This window comes from Pteropus medius, unplaced genomic scaffold (genome assembly GCF_902729225.1).
Source record: "Pteropus medius unplaced genomic scaffold, Ma_sr-lr_union100, whole genome shotgun sequence".
Lineage (NCBI taxonomy): Eukaryota > Metazoa > Chordata > Mammalia > Chiroptera > Pteropodidae > Pteropus > Pteropus medius.
In genome coordinates this window covers 18,881,014-18,887,737 of record NW_024351729.1, presented here as the reverse complement: position 1 = coordinate 18,887,737, position 6,724 = coordinate 18,881,014, and the positions used below count along the sequence as shown (strand labels likewise).

Genomic DNA, 6,724 nt, shown 5'->3' with positions numbered 1-6,724 from the left:
CAACAGAAGTCATCTGGAATGCCACCATATCTACTGAAGAAATGCAAAGGTTTTAGTTGTCAAATCAGACTCCAACAAGTCATAAACCTTACCCAATATCAAGCTTTACTAATGATTTCAAAGATATGTGTAATCCGATGACACAGACAAAGCAGGGAAATATCCAGAATGACTAACACAATCTCCCAGGCCTTCCTTATCAGTCAGGACACACTGACTCAGATTAACAATAAAGCCTCCAAGAGATAAATGTATGGATACATGGTTTACATAATTGGGAGCTATTTTCACCTGGAAATATCCTATTTTATACTAGGAATATGACATGATGTTTTCAGCGGGCCATGCCACATAAGCTCATAGATTCCAGGTTTGTTTAACATAAGCACCTTAGACATCCTGCTATAGCAGTCCATGGATAATGACTGTCCCAGTAGCACATACCATTAATGTTTGCCAAATGATTTGTCACTAACATATTTCAAGGAAACCTCTTTTCCAGAGCTGTCAGTTAAAAGAGGCCTATAGGGCTGTTATTAATCATTCTCTTCCCATCTTTACTATAAATAATAATAAAATAAACAGCAACTGTGAAAATGAAGAAATAGAACCTGGCAATGAGGAAGATATCTTACAGAGTGGTCTGGACTATTGAGACTTCTAAGTTCATTGGAGAAAAAAAAAAAAAGGAAAAGACAAAGAGAACGGAAAAATAAGAGTGTGGGAGTGACAAAGAGACTCAAACAAAATAGAAAGGAGAATGAAGGAGTGACAGGAAACGTGATGAAGAAAAATGCAAAGAGGAGTGGGGGTGGCAAGGATTGACTGGGAATACCATAAACTGTGGAAGAGATTAGAAGCTATTACAGCAGCAATGGTAGGAAATAGGACTGCCGTGGTAGAATTACCAGCAGATACAGTACTTAGAAAGGAAAAGAAGAAAACTAGCAGCAATAACAATTGTCGACATGTATTAATCACATACTGTGATAGGTATTATGCCTTGTACTTGATGCGCATTTTCTCATTTAATAATCATAGTTTAAAGGAGTTTTACTATTTCACAAATTAAGATGAGAAATCACTTGTTCAAGCTATTTCAGGAAAGAAGGGAACAAAATCAGACTCAAATACAGTTCAGTGACTCTAGATCCAATGTACTCAATCACTGCAGTGTAGTATGGATGTGCTGTAGAGCAAGACAATAGGAGCTGTCATTCCAACTAGGACATCTCATTGTGACAGTAAGGTATAGAGGAACAGAGTGTATTTGGCCAGATGAGTACTCTGAGTGTCAGATAGAAAATTTGGAGTGATCAGTACATAGATGGTAATCAAAGTTCTGGAAATAGATATGATTACTCAAGAACCGAGTATAGAATGAGAAAAAAACAAAATAGAGCTATGTTAAGAACACTAAGGAAAAAAAAAATTGAAAAAGAGAAGCCCATGAAGGAGACTAAAGATGAATTAACATAGAAGAGACAGAATAACTAGGGGGGAAAAAGGTGGTGTGACAGAAGAGGAGAGAAAATGACCAGAATGAGAAAAATCAATTGATTAACAAAGAGGCTGAGAAAAGTAGAAGTTAACAGAGTACACTGGAGTGAAGAATGAAAGCCCATTTCTGAATACTGAGAACAGAGAAAACGGTTAAAGACAGTTGACAGTGGATTAAAGAATAGATGAGAGGTGAGGAGAAGATAAAAATTAAAACCTTTAACTTTTAATAAAAAGAACTATATATTTAATAAAAAGGACTATTAAGGGGATGGTAGCTAGAGCTAAATATAAAAAATTTTGTTTTTGTTTAATGTTCTTTTTTTTTTTTTTAAGACTCTTAAATCATGTAAACATGTTTATAGGAAATAGCCTAAAAAAAAGGGAGAGGTTAAAGATACAAATGAAATTAATTAATTAATGGAGTTTATTCGTTTCCTACTGCTACATAACAAATTACCAAAAACTTAGTGGTTTAAAACAAGAGAAATTTATTCTTGTCATATTACCTTCTTTTTCTCTAATCAAATACCCTTCATCCTTCTTCTTCTTATAAGGGCACTTGTGATTACATTTAGAACAGATACAGATAATCCAAAATAACCTATCTCAAGAACCATTCACAGATTCCAGAAATTAGAACCTAGATATCTTTGGGGACCATTATTCATCCTACCACATAGGGCAAATTTCATAATGTACAATAATGCTGTCTTCTCTCACTCTAAATACATGCCCATAAATGGCATGGTATTCTCCACTGCTCTGCAACCCCCACTACATTGTATATTTACTGACACTACCCAAAGTGAGTATTTCATGCCTTCTCTTTTGTCCAGCCACACTTCCTTACCACTCATTCTTCCCTCTCAAATGATAACCTTGATAAAAGAGATTCAATTTAAAATTTTCTCTTTCATTACGAAATTTACCCATGTACAAGAAATTGAACTTCTATTCACACACCTGCCTTTTTTAAAAAATAAATGTAATGTCCCTGTTCATAACTTCTCCATTTGTGCTCTAACTCCCACCACTGCTCATCTTTTAATGAACGTGCCTCTTGAATCATCAGTCTTTCTCCTGAGTCAATCTTAGCACCATATTCTAGAATCTTTCTACTTTATAAAACCTTCTTTAATCCACTGTGCTTTGCAGCTATCATTCCTCGTCTTAGCTCCTTTTCACAATAAACTTATTGGAAAAGTTGTCAGCTGCCTCTGTCTCTTCTCCTTTACCTCCTATTCTCTCCTCAGATGACTGCTATTCAACTGAGATAGTTCTTATAACAAATGAGCCCCTCCCATATTAACTTCAATAGTTATTTCACTATTTTAATAGACTTCTCAGCTAAAAGTTGGCCATTTGCTTCTTCTTGAACTACTTTCTATTCTTGGCTTCTGTGGCATCACACTCACGTCTATTCCTGAAACACACCAAGTCATTTCCCAAATTAGGACTGATGTGTTTGTTCTTCTCTAGGAATTCGTATGTTCCTCCTTCATGTCTTCTCATGGCTGACTCCTTCTTGTCATTCAAATCTCTGATCTAATGTAATTTCCTCAGGGAAGCCTCCCTGCCCACCTGATATAAAAGCACCCACCCAGGGACCCACTATCTTATATATCGCCTTATCTTATTACTCTTCAAAGCATTTATTACTAGATGAAACTAATTATATTTTCCTAACTGATCATCTCCTCCAACAGAATATAAGCTCTCTGAGAATAGGGTCCTAACATGTGCCATTTACTGCTGTGGCTCAAAAAGCCTAAAATAGTGCATGGCACAAAGTAAATGACAAATAGATAGAAATGAATGAATGAAACATTCATACTTTGATAGTTTAATGAGTATGGTTAAAGGTATTCACCCTATATAGAAATACAGCTCTTACTTATTTTTATTTTATTATTATTACTATATTAGTATATTATTATTATTTTACTATGCTACCTTGTTAGTGTAGATAAGTTGGTTGGTGAGAAAAGTGAGGAAATTTAGGAGAGGTCCTCCTAATGGTCACGTATTAACAAGTTACAGGAGAAGGTTGATCTCAAACCGGTAAACTTTGAATCAAATTCAATCTATAAATATCTGTGTGCGTTTTCTTTCTTTTTTTTTTTTTTTGCCTTTCACTGAGCACAAAAGAATAAAATAAATTTCAATATTTATTACTTAAGAGATTTGACATGACAAATCCATATTTCTGGCTTCCTGCATGAACAAAATGCCTAGCATCCTGGGCCCACATTCTAGCACTGCAACTTTCTGGCAGATGCAATTAGTAGCTGTCTCACTTAGGGCTTATAAACTTTAGTCCCCGCTATCACCACTTCACTCCATTTCACCATGTTCTAGGCCCATAACATTTGACTTTGGCTTCCCTGAATCAAAGCTGAAAAAGCACTTGTCATATTCCTCACCCTGAGTATGGCAGGGGTATGAATACTTGTTCTCCTGAAGGAAGATGATTTCAAGTGGAATGTGCAATTGAGGCTATCAAGCTTGGTTCTACAGTTACTGGAATCCAGATACTGGAGGGTGTGTGCTCAGCTATGGGGAAGAGAATTATCTCCCCACTCATGGAGCCAGGCAGCACTGAGAGAATTGTAAAGACTGATGCTCAGATAGATTATGCCATGAGTGAGCCTACTGCTGATGCTAAGATTTTAATTGATAAAGCCAGAGTGGAGACACAGAATCACTGGTCCACCTACAATGAGACAATGACAGTGGAAGGTGTAATCCAGGCTGTGTCCAATCTGGCTCTACAGTTTGGAGAAGAAGATGCAGATCTGGGTGCCATGTCTTGTCTATTTGGAGTAGCACTGTTATTTGGAGGAGCTGATGAGAAAAAGCCCAGCTCCTTCAAATGAACTAGTCTGGGACCTTGGTACAATGTTATGCTTGAACAATTGGCTCTGCTTCAGAAGATGCCCAGAGCTCCTTGCAAAAAGTTTACTACAAGTCCATGACACTGAAAGAAGCCGTCAAGTCTTTGCTCATCATCCTCAAACAAGTAATGGAAGAGAAGCTGAATACAACTAACAGAGCTAGCCACCATGCAGCCTGGCCAGAATTTCCACATGTTCACTAAGGAAGAGGTCGGATTGGTTATCAAGGACATTTAAGGAAGCATGATCCTCATAGCTTCTCTGGGACAATTTCAGTTCTCCTAATTGCTCTTAACTTATTTCCAGCTCTTATTCCTTGGAAAATCTTCAGTATATGTGCATTTGTTAATGATGTCTGTATTTAAAGGCGGTTCTGAAATAAAATTTTTTTAAAAGACTGAAAAAGCAATGATTCATCTTCATATTAAAGAAATGTTCTACCACCAAGGACTAAATAATCTCAAGTCACTCTTCATGTAAAGTTTTATTTCCACAGGGGCACTTTGGCACCTTATTAACTTGACTTAGTACTTAGTTATCATGACATAAGAAAATGAATATAGGATAAGGGTAATATTCATTTAGAATCTGCTATCATCACTTTAAAAAAACTGTAAATTATTTAGAAACTACATTATGTATTTTTGTTTAATGCCATTGTTTTTAATTTTGTTTCCTTTAACATACAAGTTATATGATGAAAAGGTAAACAAGTGAGAAATGATTCTGCCTACAAAGCAAACAAATAAAATTTGAGGTTCAGTGTGCTGAATTAGAATCTGGTCTTAATTTTGGTTTTGCTCCAAATTCAGGTTAAATGACAGCCTGTGCCCGTCACTCATGTTATGACACATTAATTTTGTATGTGGGTTTTGTAATGTCTGTCTGTACTGATGATTCTAAGCACCTTCAAAACGTATGCCTCGTTGCTTTAAGTTGCATGTGTCCAACTACTGAATTCATTGAGTGTGAGAATTAATAAACAGCCCAATCAGATCTGGTCAGATGTTCAAGTTTAGAAGGAATCAGAGGATTAATATAAAAGTCACATAAATTCTATGCTTACAGAAGCATGCTTTGTTATAGTTTGCTTAAAAATGTATGTTGGCATATAAATTATAAGTCAAACATTGATGATCCTTTTTACAACAATATCAAAATTCTAGTTATATACTCAAAAATAAACCTATTTGAATGTTTTAAAATTCAGATGTCATTCTAAAAAGGTCTTCCGTGAGCATTATTAAAAAGTATTTTTCCTTAAAAATTCATAGCCATTCTTCATATCACTTACTTAACTAAGAACTAAAATATAATTTCCAAGATAAAATATATTTAAAGAAATAGTAAGACATTACTCTCACAAAAAGCAATTTGAGCTGCATTTGGACACTAAACACAATAAACCAGTATCTCCATCTTCTTTTTAAAAAATATACTTTATGTATTTTGTGCACAAATCCAAATCAATCTCTGGCAGACATTCTATTAAATAATGACAAACTGATATTAATAAACATGTATAACTGCAATTATGTAACTCTTGAATCACTCAAAAAGGTACTGCTTGAAATCCTTCTATTGAAAATTAATAGCTATATGCTCTTCATCTTAAATTTTGTTATTTTTGAATTTAAAATTTTGTCTTTTGTTCATTATGACTTTATAAAATATTACGTTAATATAAAATTACTACCAAAAGTCTTAAATTATCGAATATTTGAAAGTGACTTCGAGTAGTTTTTATTTCTCTTAACAGTTACCTTTCAGTTCACTATTTATAATTTAGAAGACGCTCTATAATATTTGTCGATGTCTTAATGTAGCATTTGGTTTCAGGAATGTGCTATATTTAAGATGAATTTGTGGTATTCTCTAAAATTTCTTCTGTTTAACATTTTATGATAGCCTACTGCCTCATCCATTCATTCTTTCTACAAATATTTATTGAATCCCTATGGTGTATCTGGCATACTGTTCTAGACAATTGAGATATATCATGGAAGAAAACAGACAATGATTGCCACCTTCTTAGAGTTTTTGATCTGGTAGAAACAACCAGACAAAAAATACATACTAAAAATAATAAATTAGTAAATCATATATTATATTAAAGAATAGTAAAAGCTCAGGGAAAATAGAAAAAGTAGAGCAGAGGATTTTAAATTAAATAAGGCAAAGCGGATTTCTAGTCATCCTTGATTATAAATTACTCCAAAACTTAGTGGCTTAAAACCATTTACTATTGCCTTCTATAGTACCGTACTTTAACTGTGGGCTCAGCTAGTTAGTTCTAACTTGAGTTTCTCATGTGCTTGCAGAAAGAT

The 6,724-nt window shown here is 34.5% G+C and overlaps 1 pseudogene; it reads left to right on the top strand.

The window, feature by feature from the left end:
* The first annotated feature begins 874 nt into the window (after positions 1-874).
* Positions 875-4,634, top strand: LOC120587737 (proteasome subunit alpha type-5-like; annotated as a pseudogene).
* Positions 4,635-6,724: the final 2,090 nt, after the last annotated feature.